This window comes from Pseudophryne corroboree, chromosome 9 (assembly GCF_028390025.1).
Source record: "Pseudophryne corroboree isolate aPseCor3 chromosome 9, aPseCor3.hap2, whole genome shotgun sequence".
Lineage (NCBI taxonomy): Eukaryota > Metazoa > Chordata > Amphibia > Anura > Myobatrachidae > Pseudophryne > Pseudophryne corroboree.
The window spans coordinates 324,420,903-324,431,526 of NC_086452.1; the positions used below are offsets into that span (position 1 = coordinate 324,420,903).

General features: G+C 43.4%; 1 non-coding gene across 1 annotated transcript; it reads left to right on the forward strand.

The window, feature by feature from the left end:
- Window positions 1-4,639: 4,639 nt before the first annotated feature.
- Window positions 4,640-4,824, forward strand: LOC134959267 (U2 spliceosomal RNA). The gene has a single exon (XR_010187329.1). It is a non-coding gene; the product is annotated as a U2 spliceosomal RNA (small nuclear RNA).
- Window positions 4,825-10,624: the final 5,800 nt, after the last annotated feature.

The window sequence follows — 10,624 nt, forward strand, 5'->3', positions numbered from 1 at the left end:
AGGTCATTAAAAGGAATCAACATGGGTTTATGAAGGACAGATCCTGTCAAACCAACTTACTTGGCTTTTATGAAACAGTAAGCGCAAACCTAGATCAGGGTAAAGATGTGGATGTAATCTTTTTAGACTTTGCCAAAGCGTTCGATACTGTACCACACATGAGACTTATCTACAAGCTACAAGAATCAGGGCTAGGAAGCACAATATGCACTTGGGTCAAAAACTGGTTAGATAATAGGAAGCAGCGCGTTGTGGTTAATGGATCTTTTTCAACTTGGACTGAAGTGCTAAGTGGTGTGCCGCAAGGCTCAGTATTAGGACCGCTATTATTCAATATTTTCATTAACGACCTAACAGAAGGTCTAGAGAGCATGGTGTCAATTTTTGAAGATGATACTAAATTGTGTAAGGCTATAAATACAGAGGAGGATGCCGAGTCTCTTCAGAACGACTTAGTTAAATTAGAAGCATGGGCAGCCAAATGGAGAGTGCGCTTCAACACAGACAAGTGTAAGGTAATGCACTGTGGTAACAAGAACATAAATTACACCTACCTACTAAATGGGGTAAAATTAGGGGTTTCTGTACTGGAAAAGGACTTAGGTGTCCTCATAGATAGCAAGCTAAGCAGTAGTACCCAAGGTAGGACTGCAGCAAAGAAGGCTAATAAGATATTAGCATGCATAAAACGGGGTATTGATGCTAGGGACGAGAGTATTATACTCCCGTTATATAAATCACTAGTGAGGCCACACCTTGAATACTGTGTACAATTCTGGGCACCGTACTACAAAAAGGATATCCTGGAGCTTGAAAAGGTACAGAGGAGGGCGACCAAACTAATTAAGGGCATGGAGACGATGGAATACAAGGAAAGGCTTGAAAGACTAGGCAAGTTTACATTGGAAAAGCGGAGACTAAGAGGGGATATGATCAACATCTACAAATATATAAAGGGACAATACACAGAGCTTGCGCGGGACCTGTTTTTGGTTAGATCAACACAGAGGACTCGCGGACACTCGCTCAGGTTAGAGGAGAGGAGATTCCGCACAATACGGCGTAAAGGCTTTTTCACGGTAAGGACAATACATGTTTGGAATTCCCTGCCCGAGGGAGTTGTAATGGCGGAATCTGTCAACACCTTTAAGAATGGGTTAAATAAATTCCTAATGGATAAGGATATCCAGGGGTATGGTGCATAGTCATGCATTATAGTTACTATAAATAGGGATAAAATGTAACGGCTGACAGCAGCATCAGTCAGAAATTTTAGTCAAATCATCATGCATAGGAGACCACAAATAGGTTGAACTCGATGGACAATTGTCTTTTTTCAACCTCAGATACTATGTTACTATGTTACTATGTGAGGGGTGATGGTGCTAGGAAAGGGGTGCAGGATCATAGGTGGAACTAGCGGAGGTGCTAGGAGGCACCAGACAAAATTTTGCCTAGGTCATCATATTGGTTAGGGCCTGCTCTGGTTTGTTTGCCTATATAGTTTCCCTATCATAGTAGTCCGGGCCAAAGGCCTGTACGATTCAGGGTACTGGAGTGGCACATACTGTCGCAGGTTTATGCTTAGAGAATATCTCTCTATGTTTACTAGACTATATGGACTTCTAGTCCATCCTTATGTCTGATATCTTGGTATCGCACTCCATTATTAGGCATGGTATGTGTGTCTGTCGGGCCATGTTGGTGTATCCACCCTCTCATGCCCGTGTTTGCCTTTGCCTACTACAGTACGGCATCTATGACATCTAGTATACTATATCCTTATAACTTCTATAACTGTTATTGTTCTATTCCTTTTGGAGTTATAGACACTATCAGCAAAAGGGTATTCTACCCATCTCATAGTCTCTTCTACTACTCCTATTAGTGTATGCACTGTGAATATTCACTATAGCGGTGGTTCTCAAACTGGGGTGCCTCAGGGCACTGGCAGAGGTGCCTTGGACTGGGGATCCAGGACCACTTCAAATTATATATGGTCAATGTAAAAGGCAAAACAAGTGCTGGTGACTGCCAATCATAAAAATATGTGAAAAAACAGAAGCAAATCATATCCTTCACCACACAATGGCACCTAATGTAAGTACAATTGAAATTAATTTAATATTTCTTTCTAAATTTCTTAGTAAGAAACATTTGACCTAGGGGTGCTATAAAAAAAATTATGTTACTCTAGGGCCCCATGATTCAAAAAGGTTTGGGGACCACTGCACTATAGTTATACTAAAACTGCCTCGAGATGACAGACATTGCCAATATCTCTCCCTGCTTATTATTGTGACATTCTACAGTACGGACACCGGATCCGGCCGTCAACTATATCTGGGATCCTCAACGTCTTAGTAGATAATCTTCAGGGACACTGAAGCACCTATCAAGGATATTATCTGAGGTGTATTATTACTTCATCACAGATAGGGTGTGTCATACTATAACATTCACACTTCCTAGGGGTAGGTGTATGTTAATAATTGGTAGATAATTCAAGAGGTTTTTTGTTTTACCCTAAATTGCCATAGGTTTGGCCTATCAGGTATGATTACCATTCTGTAATACACTGCTTATGACACTTCTCTTACTCTGTCTCTCCTTAGAGGAGGGTCACTATGGGGGTAATTCCAAGTTGATCGCAGCAGGAATTTTGTTAGCAGTTGGGCAAAACCATGTGCACTGCAGGGGAGGCAGATTTAACATGTGCAGAGAGAGTTAGATTTGGGTGTGGTGTGTTCAATCTGCAATCTAATTTGCAGTGTAAAAATAAAGCAGCCAGTATTTACCCTGCACAGAAATAAAATAACCCACCCAAATCTAACTCTTTCTGAACATGTTATATCTGCCTCCCCTGCAGTGCACATGGTTTTGCCCAACTGCTAACAAAATTCCTGCTGCAATCAACTTGGAATTACCCCCAATCTTCCTACGTTCATTCCAGTTTTAGTAATTATATTGGGTATGGGACCATTCAAGTGAATATCATAGCTTCACATACGCACTTTCATAGGGAAGTGGTACACAGGTCCTTAACATTGGCTGTACACTGCATTGGTCTTATATACATACTTTCAGAATCAATATACACTAGTGGTAATTCTGGTTACAGAGCTGTATCCATTGGTTTGTTCTGTGATCCAGTTATGTTTAGACTGAGAGTTCCTTTTCTCCTCTCATGTGCGTAGAAGACATTATTCAGTTAGCTCTGTGGGCTATTGTTATTCTGGGAAGCATAGAAGGTTGTGTATTTTATAACCATACATCTCTCCACTGACACCTCTGTTATGATGCACTAACACTATTGGCAGTTTTGTCTACATAGGATGCCCTTTCTACTATGGTAGTTCCAGGACAGTGATCAGGATGTACAGTGTTGGGTCTTGAACAACTGCACCAAGACTTTAGGCTCTATGGCCTGATGATGCTTCAGTCTGATGCGTTTAAAACAGGTCAGTTCCTCTACAAGGTGTCCATGGATGTTTGCATGTAAGGTTTTCCTCCATTCATATGCAATCACTCTTCCACAATGTCTTTTATTTTCCTGAAGGGAAGTGGACAGATCTTTACTGGTGACTCACTTAGTGGCCGTCACAGTGTACATATAGCTATGGTTCGCTGCTAATTTAGTACCATTATCTTTAGCCTCACCATAGAAGCTGATTATGGTAACAGCGGCATCTGTTGGTCAGTACCCGTGTTTTTCTCTATTCTCCGGTATGGTGTAGAGAAATTGGATTACTAGGACTCTGCACTAGAGTGATTAATGACACACCAAGGGTAGATGAGACAAAAATAATAACAAAGGGGCTCTTCTGTGTTCCCTCTGTTTTGCTGCTATGTAACAGGGTTTTGATCTACAGATTGTGGTTTCTACGACTCTACATGCTACTCATGGCATGTCATTTTGCCACTAGTCATTGTTGGAGGTTGGTCTTCCAGATTCTTTCCTCTACTCTTGCCTCACTGGTAGGACAGGTGTCCAAGACAGGGTTTACTGGTGTATGGGTGAGTGTTGTAGTCCCCTCACCTCCTTGTTACCTCCTTATTTCTCCTATCCGGGGGTTGTGATATCCTGTGAGGGGTTTTACGTCTAGCCTTTTGTTCTAGTTTGGATTTTCTTCTAGAACTATTTTTTGTGCTAGTGTTCCAGTGGGTGTTTTTTGCTTGGTCCACTCTTGTATGCCACAGTCACTCGCTCAGGGTTTTCCATTACCTCTGCGAATGCAGGTTTTGGGTCAGAGAAACTTCATGTTCTTTTGAGTGTGCGAGAGCGTACACAGACAGCAAATTCTGTCTTTTATACTGCAGATTCTCCTACACAACCAATTTTCCTGGGTGTCCGGTTGTCTCTGATTTTCCAACATATGCCTTAAACCATAGCAGTACTTTTTCAAGCTCATGTTTGATTCCTTAGCTTGGTCCTGGATCTTCAGTATCTACTTGCAGTCAGCCTATGATTGTTACCATAACAGCTGGAGCGTTTTCGTTCCAGGATGCTTGTGCAGGCCATGTTTCCTGCAGCAGAGTGTTCTCCTGTGGTTTTCTGTTCCCTCTGACTCTGGTCAGTCCAGAAGGGAGTAATATGCTGGTCTTCAAATAGGTTTGCTCATACACTTAGTACCAGCCCATCACTTCTTGGTTCCTTGGCTAAGCTCGGGTGTAGTATCTGTTCTTATCAGTTTTACTATCTGAAACGCCCCCTCTCTGGGATCTATTTATTAAAGGGAATTTTAGAATAGGGAGAAAAGCTTTCTCTTTCCACTCCATGCTTTGACCTGGTATTGCAGTACTTCCAGGACCTGTACACAATGCTCATTTATTCTGGACTCCCTAGTCTTGGTGGATCTCCACGATGGTCCTGATAGACAGGTCTTTTGTGAGAGGTAGCTGTTAGGGCTTTGGTGCTCTGTCCTGTCAGTTTCCCTTCTTTAAGGGTCGAGCTGCAATTCACACGCTTATGGCAGTTGGCCACTATTGGCTCCTTCCTTCCACTCTTCTCAACCATTGTGTTTTCTGTTTGTCGGCTGACTACTGTATGCATTTTCACCATCTCTGGATATGGTTAGCCCTCTTCTCGTGTCTCTCGTATTGTTTCTATGTGCACATCGGATTCCTTGGTTGTGTTTTCTCATTCCCCCCCCAGCCAAAGCTGGTAGTCTCCTCAGTGGTCCCCCTTTGGATGGCTCTACGCTGGTCTGTTTTTCCCATGTTCTGTCTCTGCTCATTCGGGACATTCCAGGAGACCCTGGTGGGTGGCCAAGTGGAATGCTTCCACTTCTCAATTTTTCTGTTTCTTTTTGGTCCACGTATCTTAATTGGTCTATTTTTGGGCCTGCAGTTGGCTATGGTTTTTTCCGTTACCTTCTTGCTTAATGCAGATCCCAGGTTTGACTTGCTTTGTTCTCAGGGTTATTGGATACATACCTGTCTGTTGGTCAGGGTCTAGTGTATATTTTCTTGATGACCACTGTCTGAATCCTTCCGACCACTGTTTAGTTTGCTCGTAGGGTTCTGTGATGTCTCAGTGCCTTTCCACCCGGAAGGTTAACTTTGGGACAACCCCATTGTCTGTATGTTTTAGTGTCCCCTAGTGGTTGAAGGAGAAAATAGGATTTTGTTACCTACTGATAAATCCCTTTCTCTAACTCCATAGGGGACACTGGACACCCTCCCAGCGCTATTCCTTACAGCCATATTCCCTAGTCATTGCAGTTGGTTGTCTGCTGTATCTTAGTCATTGCAGCTTTTCTCGTTGTTCAGTTTTTTGAATTTTTGCTTAGTTGGTTCGTCCTTCTTCATTCCTATCCTTCCACTGTTATCTCTGCTCTCCGTCTCCTCTCAGCTTGGTTTATATACACTGGGCTTGGAGGGATATAGAGAGGGAGGAGCCATCTACACTTCCTGAAAAAAGTTAAAGTGCCAAGGCTCCAATTATACACTTGTCTATACTCCATTGTCTATATGCTCCAGTGTCCCTAATGGAATCAGAGAAAGGGATTTATCTGTAAGTACCAAAATCCTATTATTTAGAGAGGCATTGATAATGTAGGGGATGTACATGCCAACATGTACTGGCCACACCCACATACTACTGGTCACAGATCCTCCACTTCTTATAACAGGCTTTTTATGATTTTCAGCCCCAGGCCAATGTAGGCCTAAACCCAGCCCTGGTATTACCAAAACCTACATTGCTTGTATTACATTGGGATATATGCATATTGATCCAATCTTCCAATATTCAAATACTACCAACAGGATTTCTGTCTATAGAAACAGGTGGAGTAATTACCAACCCAGCAAAATAGTTTAACTCCCCATTGCATGATTATTGAAATCTTATAAACATGACATGTTGAGAAAACCTGAGGATTGGAGTTAGAATCCATGCCTTAGATCCAGTGGTGTATTGACAGCGTTGTGAGTAGGGCACATGCCATGGGCACTGTGGCAGACCCATCAGAGGGGAGCACCACTGACAAGGACATTGTACCCGCACCGCATGCCCCCCTTCCACATTGCACCGCTCTTCCTCCTGTCGCTGAGTAAGGCCCATGGTGCTCTGCAGCATCTCTGCAGCAGCCTCTACCACCTTGTTAGGACTTCCGGGAGCATGACCGCGGTGCCAGTGTCACGCTCCAAGAGCCTCTCAGCCTACTGCCTGGCTTGCTGTCCCGGCCAGCTCCTGTTTCCCTGCTCCCGGCTCCCAGAAGGTGAGGGGGTAGGGTGGTTTGGGGGGTGACACACATAGAGGTACAGAAAGGGGGAAAAACACACTGAGACATATAGAATGAAGGGGAGAGAGAGACACACACAGAGAGACATATAGAATGAAGTAGGGGAGAGAGGATGCATGGGAGAGATGATGGTGTGGCTGAGCGATGCAGGGAGGAGATGATGGTGTGGCTGACAGATGCAGGGGGGAGATGGTGAGACTGAGAAGTGACACAGGGTCTGGTTGAACCGATGTTGTATGATGATGACTTTGTTAATATTCCTACTCCAGATGATGTGGTAACCTACATGAATAGTGAATACCAACTGAAGATGCCGTCTTCTCAGGGAGGAAACATTTCTTCAGAGGTTCCACCATATAGGTAAGGTGCATATTTAATGGAAAGGAATATTCCTAGAGTGACGAGAAATGAGTGGTGTGTAATTTTCAGTGTCCATGCTCCTTCAGGCATGTAGCCACACCACTTCAGGCATGTGGCCACGTCTATGCAAAAGTTAATGTGTGTGTGTGTGTGTGTGTGTGTGTGTGTGTGTGTGTGTGTGTGTGTGTGGGTGTGTGGAGGGGAGGGGGCACCATTTGTCATCATGAAGACCCTAGTTACACCTCTGCTTATGGTTTGTGGTTGCTCAGCAGTCCATATCATCTACATCTTTATGCCTACACCAGCCTGACAAATCATTGGGATTTGCCTAATAGCGCATGGTCAACATACCTCAAGGGGAGCAGTGTACATGGGCATAACTGTAGTGGGTCACTGTAATGTGGCATAATATGAATTGGGGACATTATATGTCATAATGTGAATTGGGAATAATGTGTGGCATAATGTGTACTGACAGTCCTACAATGTGACATCATGTAAACTAGGAAACTACAATGGTTCATAAAATAAACTATGGCATTACTATGTGGCATAATATTAAGTAGGGATCTACTGTGGGTCAGAATATGAAATCGGCACTATTATGGGGCATAAAATGACTACTGCAGAGAGGTGTCTCTCAAGAACATTGGGACAGGGGTCCCTTCAACATGTTGCTATGGGGCCCACAAAGTTCTGCTTACACCCCTGGCAATGTATATGTGAGAGATACCCCAAGTAAGGACTGTGACAGTCATAGACTTATTATTTCAAGTGAGTAAGATGTCACTTAGGAGCCTATTTATCAAATTATATTTAGGGCATATCCTCTGAAAACTCACTTTTTGTGGGGGAGTATCTGGAAATATTTAGGATCATCTGAATGTATAAAGGAAGGACTGTGGTAGCAGATATATCCACTATCTTCCACCTCCCCACCATTTCCAACAGCAACTGCAGGCCCCATAAGTTTCTTTCTTGCCATTTGTTAATAAAAGAACATCAAAGGCTCAAAATAACATTAGTTGCTGAAACATACGTGCCTTCCCAAACCTTTCCTGGCATGTTTTTCCATCAATCAACCGCAGTTTCTTTAGATGAAAGGACATGCCTGAATACTGTATACAGCCAAAGTAAAAGTAAATTAAAACGTAAAAGAATGTGACAGTGATCGATAATGCAAGCAGTGGTGAAAACAGCAAAGTTGGGCACAACAGCTAGCGATCTGACAAATGATCTAAAATATTAGTACGATAAAAAAAGGTTCAAACAGTCATTAAACAATTAAATAATTACATAAGTGAGTGAGATCAGCAACAGAAATCTTGAGGCCTGGCACATTCATGTTTTTGGGGGCCACCCATTCCTCTTAGGTAGGTACAGGCAAGTTGACCATTGGCTCCCTTTGTGTCTCTCCAGCCTTGGCCCACACCCTGTCTCTCAGCCTTATCCTTTGTTGTCGCTGCAGCGGCAAACTCCGATGCCTCTTCAGAACCATCCCTTCCTTGTCTTTCCATAATCATCCCTGAATGTCCAGCCTCATCCCCTTATGTCTCTTTAGTCTCATCACCCCTGTGTCTCCACATCCCTTATCTCTCAACCTACCCCCATGTCCTACCCACCTCACCCCACTATGTCCTTCAGCCTCATCAACCCCCTCTGTGTATTTCGACCTCACCACCCTGTCTCTCTTCCTACCCCATGTGTTTTAGCCTCATCCCCCACTGTATCTTTCAGCCTCACCCCCGTCTCTTAGCCTCACTTCCATAACTCTCAGCATCACCCGCCTCCTGTATCTATCAGACTCACCTCCCTCCTGCGCCTCAGTCTTAGCCCATGTCTCTTAACCTTACCCTCTGTGTGTCTCAGCCTCATCTTCCCCTGTGTCTCTCAGCCTCACCCCTTTGTCTCTCAACCTTATTCCTCCCTGTGTGTTCCAGCATCATTCTCCCCTCCCGCCATGACTCTCAGCCCAATTATACTGTGTCTTTACAACACTTCCCCCTGTGTCTCCCCTGTTGTTTTCACCTCCATCCCCCCCAGTGGAAAAAAGGATAGTTTGCTGTGCTAGTTTTAAGATAAAGCAGCACGGTAATAGGGTTGTAAGCATCTGCAAGTACAGGCCTAGGACTGAGACCAAGCATTATATGCTAGTATTGTGTGGTACAAAAAATGGTATAAATAAAATAAAAATAATAATATAAATAATAATAATAAATTAATGGGAAGAGGAGTGAAGGAAAGATTTAGGTAAAAGCATACACAATGAGAAAGAAAAAATATATATATATTTGTGGATTGTTTGCTGCGGAGGGCACCCGGATTCATTTTAATATATTGGGAGTGCCGGGCACTACAATACTGTATGTATGTATGTATGTATGTATATATATATATATATATATATATATATATAAACTGTCAATTGACCACAATGTTTACAGCCTCTTTGGGCAGACTAAGAAATGGTGGTAGTATCGGGCAGTGCCGTAACTACACATTTTAGCGCTGTATAAAAGAAACAGCATTGGTGCCCCCTATATTTAAAATAGAGACAGTGCACGCCAAAAATATAGGGGTGTGGCTTCATGGGGAAGGGACATGGCCACAGAATAATACCAATTCCTATTACGCTGTACAGTAGTCTCTATTATTCAAATTACGCAGCACAGTAACACCACTTATTACACACATTACACCAGGTAGAGTCCCTTTTACATATTACGCCAGGTAGAGCCCTTGTCACACACAATGCCAGATAGAGCCCCATTTTACACATTACTCCAGGTAGAGCCCCTATCACACATTGGGGGTCATTCCGAGTTGTTCGCTCGCAAGCTGTTTTTTGCAGATTTGCTCACGCTAAGCCGCCGCCTACTGGGAGTGAATCTTAGCTTCTTAAAATTGCGAACGACGGATTCGCAATATTGCGATTACACACCTCTTAGCAGTTTCAGAGTAGCTTCAGACTTACTCGGCATCTGCGATCAGTTCAGTGCTTGTCGTTCCTGTGTAGACGTCACAAACACACCCAGCGTTCGCACAGACACTCCCCCGTTTCTCCGGCCACTCCTGCGTTTTTTCCGGAAACTGTAGCGTTTTTTCCCACACGCCCATAAAACGGCCTGTTTCTGCCCAGTAATACCCATTTCCTGTCAATCACATTACGATCGCCAGAGCGAAGAAAAAGCCGTGAGTAAAAATCCTAACTTCTTAGCAAATTTACTTGGCGCAGTCGCAGTGCGAACATTGCGCATGCGCACTTAGCGGAAATACGCTGCAATGCGATAAAAAATTCAGAGCGAACAACTCAGAATGAGGGCCATTACTCCAGGTAAAGCCCCTTTCCCACATTACACCAGATAGAGTCCCCTTTTACACATTATGGCAGGTAGAGTCCCCTTTTACACATTACGGCAGGTCTTTCTCTGGTAATGGACCCGGTATGTTTTGTTTTGTTTTTTCATTTTATTTTATTTGTACCACTTTTTGCACTACACAATACTAACATATAG